At 37.2% G+C, this 14149-nt stretch overlaps 1 long non-coding RNA gene across 1 annotated transcript; it reads right to left on the bottom strand.

Annotated features, from left to right (window-relative positions):
• Positions 1 to 4426: 4426 nt before the first annotated feature.
• Positions 4427 to 14149, bottom strand: LOC112952649. The gene is made up of 5 exons (XR_003250445.1): positions 14093 to 14149; positions 11423 to 11514; positions 7643 to 7759; positions 6810 to 6929; positions 4427 to 4789 (listed from the first exon to the last, which is right to left on the bottom strand). It is a non-coding gene; the product is annotated as an uncharacterized LOC112952649 (long non-coding RNA).

Here is a 14149-nt window from a genome sequence, read left to right on the forward strand (position 1 = left end):
CTTTATTAATCACCACATGAGATTTTTCTGACTAAGGACCAGATTAAAACTTCACACAGGGGATGTGCACTGGAACTTTGTGATAGAAAAATCCCATTGCAAAGAAGATATGACATAAGATTACGAAGATGAACTAACAGCAAGCCATACCTTTTCTGGTTCCAAACCACTAGGGTGGTATTAGAGGTAGAGGAGCAATGAGATAATCATAGGGTGCAAGAAAACAACTATGATTAGCACCCGGCCACGTGAARCATTTGTTGTTGGAACTCCCATGGAAATAGCAGTATCATTTGTCACAGAGGCTAAAGGTGCTAATAAAGAGTGACTTTTACTGTCTTCACCACAAGGTCGCTAACAGCAAGAATTCGACCTCTTCACACTGCTCTAACTTCAATCTGCTTTGGGGAGACATTTATTATTGTGATCTCTAACACTGAGGCRCTGTGGTGAGAGATCTTTCCATGGGTGAACACTGCAGTGATAAAGCCAGACTTCATTAAAGGCAAGAGCACAGGCAAAAGAATGAAATTATCTAATAAAATGCCTTGCAAGCCTTGGGGATGAATCTCTGGAAAACCTAGTCTGCAAAGCAGACRTTTTTAAACCCTGTCACCAGCTTCCCATTCCTGCCTCCTTGTGCTGAAGTCAGGAATGAGGGGAAGAGAAAATACTCTATACAAGGACTCAAATATAGGACTTCATTCCCTTGGTAATAAGAAACCAAACATCAGCTTGGGCACAATGACTGTTCCTGCTTTTTATACTGTTGTAAATATAAGTAAATTATTTTACCCTAGACTTCATTTAGCTCTTGCATTTTACTGTACATTTATTTAAAGCTAAGAGCAGGCATGTGGTCATGGGATCCTTAGGCCTTACTTGCCTGCTTGAATCTTTGGTCTGGCTTTGTGGTCTTCTGYGGGGTGTGGGAAGAAGAAGGAAGTTGAGAGATGAGTGTCTCAGACTCATGGATGTGTCTGCCTCAGCTACACTGAGAGTCCTTCTCCAACAGGAGGAATATGTGGCCACACAACAGATTATATATTGCCTTCAAAAGTTCAGTGCAATCCTTTCTTCTCAATGAGTTTCCTCACTTACTGTAATTTTCTTTTCTAAAGCCACATAACCTCACCAGTGGTCAAAAATATGTCTTGCCTGACTTCTCCTTTCTGCCAGCACTTAAAAAAAAATCCTTCTTGCACATGCTATAGGCAAAACAGAACACTTTAAAGCTGGCATTTAAGGTTTTATGCCTGTGGCACAGGCATAGAAGATATAGAACCAGAAACACCTAGAAAGTCTCTGAAAGAGCAAAGTGGACTTGAACATCAAGTCATCACCACAGCCATTAGAAGAATATTTGGCAAGATCAGCAGCAAGAATAGGCAGTCAGAGGTGCAGGCGATGCAAATCAGCATAGCTCTGGGAAAGCCAGCAGCTCTGTGCTGATTTACACCAACAAGATATAAGCAGGGCTCTTACTAGGAAGGAATATATAATAGACTACAACGCACAGATTTTGCTGTCTCTGGAGAATGTTGTTGCAGTCCCTCCCATGGTTTGTCAGTGACTGCTCCCTGGTGAGAAYGTGAAGAAGTTGTCAGGTTTACTAACCTTAACAAATGTAAATAGGAACCCAAAATGTGGGGGAAAAAAACCCCTAATCTGAATGAATTTCATCCTAACAGAGGACTGAGTGAAACAGCAGACATGGGAACAGCAGCCTCTGAGAAAGACAAACAGTTCTCCTTGTTCCTTTCAGGTTGTCCTACATGCACCTTGCCTGTTTTGGCTGGTACCTCCTGAAAGCAGCTGCACTGAAGGAGGTTTCCTTGCAGGTAGAGTTGCTCRTGTGATTTATTACAGATAATTTATCTTGTGAATGCAGGCCTTTCTTTTCCAGTCAAGACTTCTGTTTGTAATTGTTCAATGCATGTGTAAACACATCTTATCCACCAACTCACTGATGAAGTTGCTGATAGGAATAATCTCTGTGTTTATTTCTTGTAGCATCCGATTAGAGCTGTGAGCTCTTATTTCTCTCCCCTAAAAGAATAGGATCTTCCACTTGATGGAAAAGGAACCTTTATGCCTTTTATAGGTTATCCTTGAACMTGGAGAACGGTGTGATATTAGACTTAGAGCAACACTGAGAATTCATTTGGAGTATGACCTTTTCTGGCATGGACTCCGTAATGATTATGCTTCCCATAAATAGTCTTGCAATAAAAATGAGTAGTTAGGAACAGGTTTATCCACTATCTCCATGAGGGACATGGCTGTAAAGGAGAGTTGATTCCTGTGGTTAGTTAATGTGCTCAGGTCCAATTTGCTGAGGTTCAGATTCAGAGAGATTTAAAGCCGTGAAAGTGGTTCTTTTTTGCCTCTGTATGATTGTTTGGGGCTCAGGCACCAACACAGAGAAAACAGGACTATATGTTAAAGAAGAAGTCAAAATGTTTAAAGGTCCCTTTAGCTACATTTGCATTTGGATGCAAAGAGCTATTTGTTTCCACTGTTTATTTCTTCTCTTAAAAATAAGCTATTAAAACTTTTATGGAGGTTTGCTTTTCTTTTTGAGCTTCCTTCATTTTCTTGGTTTCCAAGGCAGGGTAAAATGGATAGCCCTTCATTTTATTCAGCACAAAATGAATTACAAGAAAGTAGGACCTCTAGGAACAAAGAGTCTTTAAACTGTGTGTTCATGTAAGTGCAAAATGTACAACAAGGCAGAGTGCTTCCCAGATTTTGTTACAGTTTTGTAACAATGAAAAAATAGACTCTGAGGACCAGTGGGCCATGAGCTGGACGATTGGAGCAGTTACCTTAGCACATGATAAAAAAAAAAATGTAGAACAGAACTCAGAACAGTTCTGTCTTATCAGAAAAAAAATGATGCAAAACACAGAAATTTTTTAAAAGGCAATAAGTGGAAGATCTGGTGATAACACCTGATAAATGCAAATCTAGGCTGTTTCTATTTCGAGACACATGCAACCTCCCCATCCCAACTATTTGAGGGGAAGGACGGAAGGAAGGACGGACGGAAGGACGGACGGAAGGAACAACTGGACAGATGAAGGAACAAAGGACTGCACAGATTTTACATTCATTGTAACATACTACTATCAGTATTTGGATAAAATACAGTATGGGAATGAATGGGTATGAGTTTCCAGATGAGGATTTACAACACAGAAATACACAGCACCTTCTATCAGTGTTTGGTAGGAGGGAAAAGCAATGCCTGAGTCATCCAGAAAGTGCTGACAGGCTGTTTATAATATCCACATCTGTCACACCGCACTCTGTTGTAATCACACTCCCCTTGATGGGGAAGGAGAAGATTATGTACATCCCTAGGGAAGGATGTACTCGTATCAATCTGCTGGCAACACTCTAAGAACAATCTGCTAAGAACTTGCCTAATTCAAAAAGCAATGGAGCATAGAGTGCCAGCAAACTAGATTCCTTATAAAATAAAGCTAAAAAAAAAAAATAGGAGAGGGAGCGATTCAGCACTGAAGAGACCTTTGTTAGAAAGCTGAAGAAAGAGAGCCTGAACTCGGGAAAAAATGTTTTGATAGAAGACAGCTAACACAAAAATCTAATTAAATAGTGATTATTAGTCAAGGTYCTGACTTTTGATAAGACAGATGTGKCTTTATCCATAGTAGAGAAAGATGGGAAGAATTCCAAGTATTTTAGTACCTTTGTTCCTTGTGTCAGTCTAAGGTTCAATGAGCAGGGAAGTTCTGTTCTGGCTCTGGCTTGTGCTATGCAGAGATTTGCAGTCAGATGACTATAAAGCTAAATGGACATACGCTTGCCTGGTTCCTGAAAAGAGGTAAGTAAGCATACAACAGTATTTTTTGATTTTGATTTTTTTTTTTCAAAAATGGATGTGAAGTTTGTATTTTGCACCTTAATAGTTCCTTCTGAGTTACACACAGCTGAWCAGGCTTGATTCTGAGAGATCTATATGACTTGGGATCCAATTCTGAACAAATGTAGATCTTAAGAYGGTTGATACTGCAATGCTTTATTTGAGGTTGAGATCATAAGAAATGTGGTATTTCGCTTGCTTTGCACTTGAGTACGAACTCAACCCAAACCTGTGACTAGGTTTTCAAAGAGCTAACAAACCTTACAAAAATTCACTGTTCAAAGATTTGAGCTTATAACACTCCATAACTAGAATCAGTTCCTAATTCTAGCTATTTATAATTTTTTCTTTTCTTTTAAAATAGACATTTCATACAATTACCAATCCATACTCCCTGGGTACAACAGTCTGGTGGCACAAATAGCCCCATAGGCACAGCTTGGAATTTCATTTAGGGACAGAATAGAATAAAATGCTTTAATAAGAAATCTCATTTGTTGAATAACTAGAGAAAATAAAAGTATCTAACTTCCATTTGAAAAGTACTTGTTACAAAATGTCTGTTCACTATGGACCAAAATTAATTTTTAAGACTGAAACACTCTGAAACAGAAGATTCAAACAAAGAATCCAAATTATGGACCTATTTGTGAATATTATCTGAAATTGACCCAATTTCAAGGCAAACCGCACTGAAAGTGTGCTTTAGTACTTCCAGTTTAAACTCAGAGCTAAAAAACTATATTCCAGATATGGAGAATCAATAGGATTTTATGGTGATGATGAATCCACAGCAGCTCAGAGAAGCCTTTGCTCTTCCATTGATAACACTGATGTAATGGTAGTGCCCAGGAAATGACAAGGATCTGAACTTTTGCCAGATAATGACGATGAGGACTCCTGTTTGGTAAAGGAGCAAGGCCACATGATTTTGGGAGCATATGCYGCAAGTTAAATTGCATATAAAGGTTTAACAGCCCCCCAAAAGAGACAAACGAAAAACACATGTTATTGCTGGATTAAAACCTTTGCACAGACTTTGGAGATTCCAGACTTCTGAATCAGACAGTTGAGTCTTGTCCCCTCTCTCCTGTTTATCCTATAGCAGAAGTTCCTTGACAAAAAAATAGCACAGCACTGCAGCTAGACACGGTTCACATTTTCCCATTCCAGGGAGGCAACCACTCAAATAAACCTTTGCTGCCTGCCTCTAAGGGCAGAAAAAACAATTCATGCCAGAAACTCTACCACTATTGTTTCCCAAAATGGATAGCTAGGCTGTGTGGATGTAAACGCATGTCTAAAAATCAGCCTTTTCCCCCAGGTGAAGATGTTGAAAATCCTCTGCAGAGGATTTTTGCGGGCTGAGCCCTCAAGATCAGGAATGTGTTCTTCTCTATGATACAGCAGCAAGATGTTTCCTGCACAAGTAAGCATGTAGCATCCTTGTCAGGGGCTTARGAATTGAAAAATTAGAGAACTGACAAGAAATATAGGCATATGAAGATCAAGTGCCTGCCACATATATCTTTTGTACTATAATTGCACAAATGCTACTATAACATGTTACCACCTTTCTAATTTCCATATCTAATTTGGAAAGCATTTCTTGCAATTAGTACTCCAGCTGTTTTCATGATGCAGGTTTGTGTATCCGAACTGATTTATGCATATGGTATCTGAATTGAAGTATATTTAAGCTAAGAGGGATCTCATGAGTASAGTATGTGTTCCTTAGAGCATCACAAGAAAAGTCTGTACAGCCTCCGGTAGCTGTAGGAGCATGAGGTATTTATTCACATCCCACARCTTATTTGTTTCAAGCACAGGAGCCTTACTTCTCTCAGGCTGCAGTGGTCCTTATTGTTTGTCTTCTTTCATTTAGTTTGCAAAACAAACCTGTCGCATCCATTGTATTTTCTATCTCACCTTAAGTACATGTGGCAGTGAGTTTGAATCTAGAAGGGATTTTCAGACCATCAGCTAGTGCCCTTCAAACTACCCTTGAATAACTTGTACTTGGCAAAAATATATATATATWTWTTTTCAAGTACATGCTGGCTCTGTGAGGCATTGATAGATGGAGAATCCATCACTTCTCCCAATAACTTGTTTCAATCACTCCCACCAAGAACAACATAAGTATTGGTTTTTAGTTCAAATTAACTGATTGTTAGTTTAATACCAGCATTTTTTACATGTCCTTCCTTGATAGATTAGAGATACAATTCACCTCTGGTGTTTTCTCCCTTAGATGTGTGTACACTGTAATAAAAATACTTCTTTAACATCGATTTCTCCACTGCCCAACACTGCAGCACCAACTGCATGCTCAGCCTTTATACAATGTTTCATAAGAAGCTGCTCCTCAGAGATAAACAAATTAGACCATTCCTAACCTCTTTTGTATATACAATTAAGCCTGTTTATCATGCACAAAATCTGTAGATTGCTCCTTGGCTAACTATCCTTACGAATGCCTATTAGAGCTTCACCGACCTGCCACAGTGTGCTGCKATCTAGACCAATTTGTCAGTATGGCATCTCTCTGGGAGATTTAGTTTTAAAAATACAAAAGGCAAATAATGCAAATGTATTCATAATTCCCATCACTATCAMAGACAATCTCTGGACAGCTGTTACCCAAGCTGGTGTACAGACCTTTTTTCAGTAAAGCTTCAGTTGATTTGTACATCCTACAGAGTGTTTTCAGAGCTTCTTTTGATTGACATGCTCACTGAGATGGCTTGATGTAAAAATTATATTGTCTCGCTTATAAGCTTTCACTTTGGGCATATAAACGTTTCAGGAATGGGCAGAATGGAAAATGGGCTTTCCTTGAAACCACATACTTGACCTTCTTAGATTTGCCTGTAAAATCCATCAGGACTATCATACAAGCATAGCAATTCTCATTTACCTGTCAAAGCTGAAATGTGTAGAAAAGTCTGTGTGACCAGGATGCTGCTGAATGCTGCTAGGAAAGCCAGCTGCTTCCTCCAACACAGGAACTCCAGGATCACCGGTCTGCATCTTCTCCCTAAAATCAGAGACCATCAGAAAAATAAAGGATGATACTTTAAGGGATGTTTAGGGAAACACTGTTTTTCATAACATGTCAAGTTCTTCAAAAATACACTTCTCACTTAGGTCCCTCACTCCAAAAAATTCAATCGTCATAAAACTTAATTTGTCATTAAAAAATGTATTTACCAGTTTTATTCCATTTGAATCCATTAATTAAACTCTTTACATGTGCAAATGACATTACCTATGATTTTGAGCTTTTCATTAAGAGAATTAATATGTGACTATGAAAAGTCCAAATTTGTTCACAAAATAAAAATATCTTTTCTATCACTGCATTAAGATTTGATCGCAAAAAATAAATTCCACACATATGAGAGAACTATGGTGGGAAGGCAGAATTTGAGTCTATTCTAGAATACAGGTTTACATACAGACTAATGAATATCACATAATTCTGCATATAATGAATTTGCAGCTAGATCTTTATATAAGTTTTCATCCTTCTCGAAACATCAAAATTATTTTCAGAAAAAAAAAAGTTGCTGAAACAAATACAAGCCTAGATCACTATAATTTTAGGACTTCATAAAAATTAACATTGTGGAAGAAGAGTAAGAGAACAAAGCGTTCAGTTATTCAAAATGTCTTTTTATCATCCCTGTCCTAGCCAAGTGTATAACTGCAGCTTAAAATACAAAAGCAAACTTCTAATGGAAAACCAACCTTTTCAGATTTCTTCATTTGCAGGGATAGTGACAATCACCTTACAGAGACGTTCCTCAGATTTTCCATGCTTCCAAGGCTGACAAAATGAAATCTATCTTGTAATTCTAAAAAGCACTTAATAAAAGAGAGAAAAGTATTTAAATTTTCATTATGCACATTCAATACAATAACATGAGCCATATGTGTTTTGTATTACGCAGTATATGTCTGGGAGATTCATGTAAATAATATTTATTATCACATATTATTAATTTGTAGATAGTTTTATCTCCCCAAAGCAATATTTACACAGTACCTTACAAATGTTAATTTTGTCAAAATTATCACTATTTTTAATGATTTTCAATATTTTGCAATATTTCTGGTGCACTTTCATGCTGTCTTCAAAGTAAGAAAGTAGACAACAGGATACTTACCAAACACAGTTAGAAGCAATTATTGGAACATTTTAAATCTCTTGGTGTTGAGATGCCACTTTAGGTCTAAATGAATTTTGAAAAATATTATTGATTTTATTGTCACGAGGAAGTGCCTTTTTTGCTTCTGAAGCAGTCACTTCACTTCTGCATTCTTTTATTTTTTTTTAGCAATATAGAGTACTTCTTTTAAATTGTGCTAGGTTTATGTTTATTATGGACTCCATTTTCATGCTATCTTCCTTTTCATATTCTATCATGAGAAACTGTAGTTCTTTTGCATAAATTGCAATAGGCCTTATAGCAATTATTGCTATCTTCACTGATCCTGCAAAATTATTTTTCCTTTCATTGAGGAAATTGCAAAGCTTCTTCTATTTAGGGAGTGCATTATGATTTACTAGAGGAATTACTGTTGCCATCACTGCCAAAATTACAATCCCTGTAAGGATGTAGCTCAGCCAATGAAGAATACTATGGTAGTTAGACTTAATCTGCCTTCTCTGTACCAAGCCAAGCATTAGATACTGTGTTCTATAAAGACACAACGTAGTTGCAATAAATATATATGAGAAGGTACTCTTAATTTAYTGGAAGTTGGATATATACAGGCTAATTCTATCAGTAATTTCCCTAGGAACTCAAAATACTGAAAATACATCTCAAACTTCCATTTTTGTGTTTCAGTGCAGGTAGAAATTATCTCCATATAAAGAAATAGCAGATTCTGTGGTTTAAAAGGCTCGGCACAAACACGAATATTATTACTGGAGATCACACAGCAAAGCAGCTTGAGGAAATGGTGTTTCATCAGCTGCAGACCAGACTCAGTCAGACCTCCACTGGGCCCATATAGGAGTTTACAGAGAGCTCTGCTAAAACAGCCACCTCGGCACTTGCAAGGTCTGGCTGAAGAATGGATTTCACAGCCCTGTTATGCACACAGTAGGTACTAAAATTTGCAGTAAAATATACTAATGTGTCTGTGTGTCAACTATTTCATTTTTACACAGCTATTAATGGACCTTCCCAAAAGAGGGTTGTTTTTCTTCTTTTTTCCTTGCAAAATGATCCTCATCTGGTAGAAGAAACAGGTAGAAGAAACAGCCATGTTCTCACATTCTCACATTGTGCCTTAGCTGTGATTTTATTTCAAGGCAGTTTGGGGGAGGGAAAAAGAAAAAAAAAGCAAATATCTCATTTGTTTGTTTGTTTTTAAACAAGCTTTGTGGACACTTTTAGTTAAAGTGTCCACTTTAGTTAAAGTGGCCATTTTAACGGGCTGAATTCTAAAAGGCAAACAAGGCTTTCTTGAGGAGCTAATTTATTAGTGTTGTAAAAGTTTGATGGCTTAAATTCAAGATAGCAGATTCAAAGAATGAAATAGAAGATCGTCTTTTAATCTAGGGTAAGAAGCTGGGCGACACCACTTGGAGCTTCCTTTCTCTCTTTTGTTCAATATCTCCTTTTCCTCATGTTTCCTTGTTCCTTATTCCTATAAGAAGGAAGGTTTTATAATAGGGATTCCTTTAACAACACATCTCTAATAATTAATATACTCCCTTGCTTTATGGAATTGCACTCTCAAGTATCAAGTGCAAAATACTTCCTTCCTGAATTTATAGTTTAGCATATTCTTGAATTAAGACATCTTTCTGTTTTAAAAGGCTTTCCTGGAAATCAGAACCACTCCAAGATAGTTTCAAAACACATTTTCATGATGTTTCATAATGCATCATAAAATGCATTCACTGCACGCATACCTTACCAAATACATAGCACTTTGCTCCCTCTGAGCACTCTCTGGAGACATGATGCATTAGTAATAACAGTGCTGTGTTTATGCCACCTTCCCTTGTGTCATTTTAAGGAGTTCGCGGCATCATATTGACCAAAACAAAGACTGAAAGTTTCAAAAGTTTTTTTTTTTTTTTTCCACATAGGAAACATATTTCTTTGCGTCTGGAATCTTACATAAATAAGTCTTTCTGTTAACCTGTTTTCATCACTTTTTCTTTCTGTTGGAAGTGGATTTTTTTCCTACCACATGTACGGAATTTATATTCCATATGTTTTCTTCTCAAAGCTGAGGTCTGTTTTCTTGAGCAATTATCTAACTAGCCTCACTGAGCTGTAATCACTCCAGATGAAAACAACTGTAATTATTACTTATAGTACAAAATGCCATACTGAAAAATAATTCATTAATCGTATATYCAGCACAACTTGCACATTTTTCTACTGAAAACAGGTATTGATTTGACATATGATATGAGATGAGATGATATGATGTATAACTGATTGTAAAATTTGAGGTAGTATTGGATTAGACTAATGCAGCCAGGTTTTCAATTTAATTACCCCTGCTCAGCTGATGGAGAGAGTTGTACACCACACAATTGCTATGGCAAGTGCCAATATCACTTCATGGTAATCTATTTAAACRGCAAGAATCCTAGTGAAATGGGAAGAGGCTGAATAATATTGCTTGCACTTTCAAAGGAATATTAGGATTTTCTGAATTGTTAAAAAAAAATGGAATGGATATATAAAGACCTGAATTCTACAAACCCTACTCCTGTAAAAACAGCAGAAGAGAATGATCCATATTTCCACAGTATCTGAAACAGTGTGTCCTGCTGAGTGTTTAAATTGCCCTGTAGATACATCATGACATAGATTGCATCTTACCAATATATGAAACGGAGACTGGGAAATAGTTGATTTGTATCAATGCATAAAAGAGAAGAAATGGACACTATTCTTATTCTTAAACTCTTTGTGGGGGGACTCATCACAGAATCTTTATGAAACTGAAATGACTGTAAAAAAGACAAGACTTCATCCTTGACAAAAATGGACAGTAGCAAATTTCCAGAASTAGATTTTGTTCATCCAGCAGAACCTGATAATGAAATAGCTTAATTACTAGCAATGGTGCAAAATGTGCTTAAAATTGCCCTTAACACCTGAGTACTGAGATGTATCAATTAGTYGGTCAAAAAGAAGGAGGAAAGAAACCAAAGGGGTACCTCAGTCACCAGTACTGGAACCTGCTCTGGTCACCATATGCATTAACATGCTGACTGTGATGAATTTGAGGACATATGAGACTGAGTAATTGTGCAGATCACAGTGTTTTTTCATATGGATAAATACGAAGTGATGAACAGAGGACAAAAATAGTTCTAATGTCGAATCTTAAATGATGGGCTGTGAGCTCAGCATTAATAACCAGGAGTGCGCTTGTTCCATGAAAATAACAGCTTAGTGCTCAGTAGCACAAAAAAAAAAAAAAAAAAAAAAAAAAAATCATTAGTAAGAAAATTAGACCGCAGAATAGACAAAATTATAGTACAACCTTATGAATCCATGGTTTGCCCACATCTTGAAAACTTCATGCAGTTTTAATCTCCTTATCTCAGAGAAGTTATATTGGAGCTAGGAAAGTTTCTGAGAAAAGTAAAAAGAATAATCAGAAATTGATAACATCTTTTGTACAAGAAGCAATCACACAGGCTAGAATTGGTTAGAAGCTGGAAAAAAAAAATCCAATTGCAAAGGAAAAAGCAAACACAAAATTTGGCCAAAGGAYGCAATTCCAGATTTACCACTCCTATATGACTGCTCCAGATTCAGGGAAAATATCTTCATCCAACGAAGCATGAAGGGCTGGACCATAACCTGCTCCACCACCCAGTATTCCTCATTTCACAGGAAAAAAACCCTTTAACCTTTATTTTACCTCCAAGAATTAAGACTTAATTTAATACCACCTGAGGTCAAAAGCCTACCACTGATTTCAGTCAGCATTGGAACAGACTCAGAAAACGTAAATCTAGAGCCTGCTAATCAACTAAATAAAGTTTTGGGTTGAATTCAAGTTGAGCATAGATAAGTTTAGTAGCACTGATATCAGTGAAATTACACAGATCTGAAGGCAGAGATTGGCTTTCATTCTGTTTGTTGTTGTTCAGTTGGCTTGGGTAATTCACTGCTTGAGGTAACACATCAAATGACATTCGATAATGATTTTCAGTATCAGTAGAGGTATGAAGCAGAAGATTAAACAGAAATTAAWTTTTCCCAAAGCTAAAAATATTATTTTATAAATAGGAAATAACACCTTTGCACTCTATACAATGTATTTCAAAAATAAAAGTCTATCACTCTCTCAAGACTGCATGAAATGACACCATAACTGAAAATGGTGCATTACTGGGATTTCAAGAGAAAAAATTGCTATGATCTCTGGAATGGGAAGACTGCACAAGAATGATATAAAGATACTCTCGGCTCCAGAGTTTCATTGGCATAATCTGTCTATAACTCCCAAGAAATATGATTCTGCGTTGCAAGAATGTGACATCAGTCTTTTTAGCAGGAAATATTCAGAACATCTTGTAACACATCATAGTTGTATATGTGTCTGTGTATGACAGGAAATAAATTCTGTTGTTGGTCTCTTGAGGTATTTCTTTCAGCACACAGAAATACTAATTACAGTCTTTATCTCAACACAGAGATGTACTCTAATGTGGTATCCAGACTACAAGGAAGACAAGGAAATGTAAAAGAGAAGTAAATATTTTTTTCTTTTAAACATTTCTAAAATCTGAACAATTGTTGCAAAAACAAGAAACAGAGGAACAGCACAGCTGCGTGRTAGCAAAACTGACAAGGAGAAAATGGTTGAGGTAAGAAATTGATGGATATTGATGCTGGTAGGAATAGAAGACGAGAGCAGTGGAGATAAGTCATAGTGGGAGTACAAGCAGGTGAAGGTGCATAGCGTGAGTTGGAGTTAAAAGGACATTTTGGAAAAGGAGGAAAGGTTGTTGAAGATCTGGAGTCTACAAGATCGTGTGGCTGGGTGGAAGGATAAGGGACCAGGAAGGASGTATTGATACTGCCAGCCACACCATAAGAAGGAAATCGAAGGCACAGCAAAATGGGTCCTGCATCAACTCTCTGGGTACCCACATGCAACCACTGCTACCCCCTCCAAACAAAACCCCCACTGCTAACCCCCTCTAAACAAAAAAAAAGAAAATAGGCTTTTTGCTATGTCAAAGGTTTACTTCAAATGTTAGAAAGCAAACTGAACTTTATTTTTTAATTTTTAACTGTCAGCAATATCTGATAGTCCTATATCTCTTTCTAATAAAGAAAACTCATTGGTATTCCATTGCAAAGAATATAGTGAAAGAAGCATCTTGGTGGTGAAGAAATTCAACCCACAAGAAAACCACTTGGAACTGACCAACTGCCCAACTCCTCCATTCYCTGTCTCACAAAGAGGAATTTGAATTGATTCTATTTATTAACAGGAGAGGAGCACACAGGATTTATTGATGCTCAAGACCCCTCCTTTCTTGTGCTCCTACGCAAAGCAGAACAAGAGGCATAACACGGTAGGCACAGAAAAGTCCTATGTAGACTCTGGTGTCTCCCAACATATCCAATAATGCATTCGGGTGTTACAAGGACATGGGAGACTGCTGCACAGATAGAGAATTTGTCAAAAAACTAGTGTATCAGAATCTTTCCCATAAGGTAACAGTGGAGGGGAGTAAATCACTCAAGGAGGATGATCAGTTGCTATCTGAATGAGCGTCCAGATGGCAGACTTGCATTGCGAGAGTCCTTGCAGCAACAGTGCTTTCAGTTGGATCGGGTGAGATACCACAACCTCCTGTTCTGGTGATTTCTCATAAGTCAGCTGGCCTGCAGTTCTATATGACCATTCCAGCACAGGTACTATCCATTTATATTGATTATTTTAAATGATGCACAAAATATCTCACTACTATCTATTATGCTATGTCCAAAAGAATGTCCTACATATAACTACAGAAATAGAAAATAATTTAGCTTGGAAGGGTCCTATAGAGGTTATCTAKCCCAATTCCTTGCTCAAAGTAGGTCAAGTTAGTTTAGAGTGCACAGGGAATTGCCCAGTTGAGACTTGAAATCTTTAAGAATATTTCTACAGCTGTAGAAGCATCTTATTCTGTCTATTTAAAATTACCTTTATGCAGTCTGGTCAAATCCTTCATCTACAGCAGGAAATGCCAGTGGTATTCAT

The sequence above is a fragment of the Nothoprocta perdicaria genome, unplaced genomic scaffold (genome assembly GCF_003342845.1).
Source record: "Nothoprocta perdicaria isolate Ctin4 unplaced genomic scaffold, notPer1 scaffold_40, whole genome shotgun sequence".
In the NCBI taxonomy this organism is placed as follows: domain Eukaryota; kingdom Metazoa; phylum Chordata; class Aves; order Tinamiformes; family Tinamidae; genus Nothoprocta; species Nothoprocta perdicaria.